Source organism: Octopus bimaculoides, chromosome 26 (assembly GCF_001194135.2).
Source record: "Octopus bimaculoides isolate UCB-OBI-ISO-001 chromosome 26, ASM119413v2, whole genome shotgun sequence".
In the NCBI taxonomy this organism is placed as follows: Eukaryota; Metazoa; Mollusca; class Cephalopoda; order Octopoda; family Octopodidae; genus Octopus; species Octopus bimaculoides.
In genome coordinates, this window is record NC_069006.1 from 23,906,908 (window position 1) to 23,909,131 (window position 2,224).

The window sequence follows — 2,224 nt, forward strand, 5'->3', positions numbered from 1 at the left end:
ACTTCATCCTTTCTCCCTCTCTCTGCCCTCATCATTGCTAGAAATTGGAGCCGCTTTCCTCTTTGCCTTCCCAAGACACCTTCACATCCTCCATCAAAGCAGTGATACTATGTCACCTGCATCCCCAACACCCCCCCCCCACTCCATTCTACCAACTCACCACCACCACCACCACCACAATAATAATAATAATCCTCATATTACACTACCATTCTCATCCATCACCACCACCACCACCACCACACACTGACCAGTGGTCACCAAACATCATCACAAAGACCACTACAAACAGCAGCAGAAGCTAAACAGTTAGTGAGACTTTTACATGGTTGCTTGGCCTGCTAGAAATAGGAGCAAAATCTCTACCAAATTACACCTTACTGCCTTGAACAAAGGAGGAAACTTTGGACAATGTGTAGTCCTAGATATACCAAGACAAAGCTGGAATGCTCATCGTTTGAACAACACTCACAGGTCAGCTGACCTGGAACTGTTCAGTCGTGTCTGTTTGTCCGTGGACAAGATATCTCAAGAACTGCTAGACGGATTCAGATGAAACTTCCAGGGATGTTTGGCCTTGTGACTGGCACAAACTGGTTAGATTTGGGGATCAATCCAGTACCTGACAAGGAATCTGGATTAACTTTCCGTTTTTATTTATTTTTACTTTTTGTATTTTTGAGAGCAGTTGAGTTTATTTCAGATATTCTCATTTTAAAAATCCTCTCTGGCTAATCATTGAGAGGACATTGGTGTTGCCTTGGCAGAGGTTTGCACTCTCGTGAGGCAGCAGAAATGTTAGAATTTCATCCATCTTTATGTTGAGTTCAAATGAAGGTGTGAATTATTTTCCAAATGAAACTTGCACAAGTTGCCTGCAAACTGTTAAAGCATAAGTGTTACTGATGGTAACTGGCATGGCGATAGTAATAGTAGTGGTGGTGGTGGTGGTGGTGCAGGCGGTAGTAGTTAATGAGAGAATGAGTGTCAACCCCCCACCCCACCCCTGCTCCCTTTCGTAATAAACACTGCTGTGCAAGTTTGCACTGTATACTCTCATTTATACCCCGAAGTAACTTGCCAGCTGAGTGGGAGGAGGGAGAGAGGGAGAGAGGGTGAAAGGGGCGGACGGACGGACGGACGGACAGACAGGTTCCTCGTTTAAGGTTCTTGGTTACCACAGTGCAAATATTGTGTGTCAATATATATATGTATTTATGAGTAGATTGTAATGCGTGTGTGAGGCAAAGGATAAATAACTGCGGCAGAGCATGTCTGCTTCTAAGTGTGTGTGTAGTATTATGTGATTGAATGGATGGGCGAGAGCGTGTGCACGCATGGTGTGTGTGTGTGTGTGTGCATGGGAGGCTGTGTGTGTGTGTGTGTGACTAAATACAACATATGTGTGTGTGTGTGTGTGTGTGAGAGACAGAGGAAAGAATGTGGTGGGGAGAGGAAAAGTGAGAAGCAAATATATTTCGATTGCAGTTTCAACTGTGGCAGACTGCTGCTGCAGTTTGATGACAAAGCACGGCGGTGGTGGTAGTGGTGCATCCTGCATATATCAAGTGGTGGTGGTGGTGGTGGAGGAATTAGGAAGAGACAGATCTTAGACGACGTGTGTGTGTGTGGGAAAGAACTGTAGATAAATAAAGTTGGGAGACAAGACAATGGGAAGAAGAGGGAAACGAGATGGAGACAGAGAGAGAGGAAAACTGCAAAAAGAAGGGGAGGCGGGGACCAATGGAAGACTATCAAAGCCTGATAGATATAGTGAGGAGATGAGAGAGAGAGAGAGAGAGACAGACAGACAGAGATAGAGAAGAGAGAGAGAGATAGAGACAGAGAGGGGAGAGAGAGAGAGATAGAGACAGAGAGAGAGAGAGAGAGAGAGAGAGAAAGAGATAGAGCGAGACAGAGAGGGAGAGAAGAGAGGGAGAGGAAGAGAGGAGAGGGAGAGGAAGATAGAGGAGACAGAGACTGAGAGAGAAAGATAGACACAGAGAGAATGCGAGAGAGACGCAGAATATAGAGGTAGACAGAGACACAAAAAAACAAAATTTGTCCAAGTGAGCATCAGAAATATTGATTAATGAAATTACTAACGAACGCTAGAGGGAATGGGGAAAGGGGGGGAACTGAAGTATATTAATGGAGTTTGTGAATGCTAACGAACTACATAATTATGATGATGATTTTGATTACAATGCTGCCAATGGTAGAG

General features: G+C 44.6%; 1 protein-coding gene across 1 annotated transcript in view; it reads right to left on the reverse strand.

The window, feature by feature from the left end:
• The window catches only part of LOC106876267 (septin-2), a 116,061-nt gene that overhangs the window by 15,208 nt on the left and 98,629 nt on the right, over window positions 1–2,224 (reverse strand). The window lies entirely within an intron of this gene.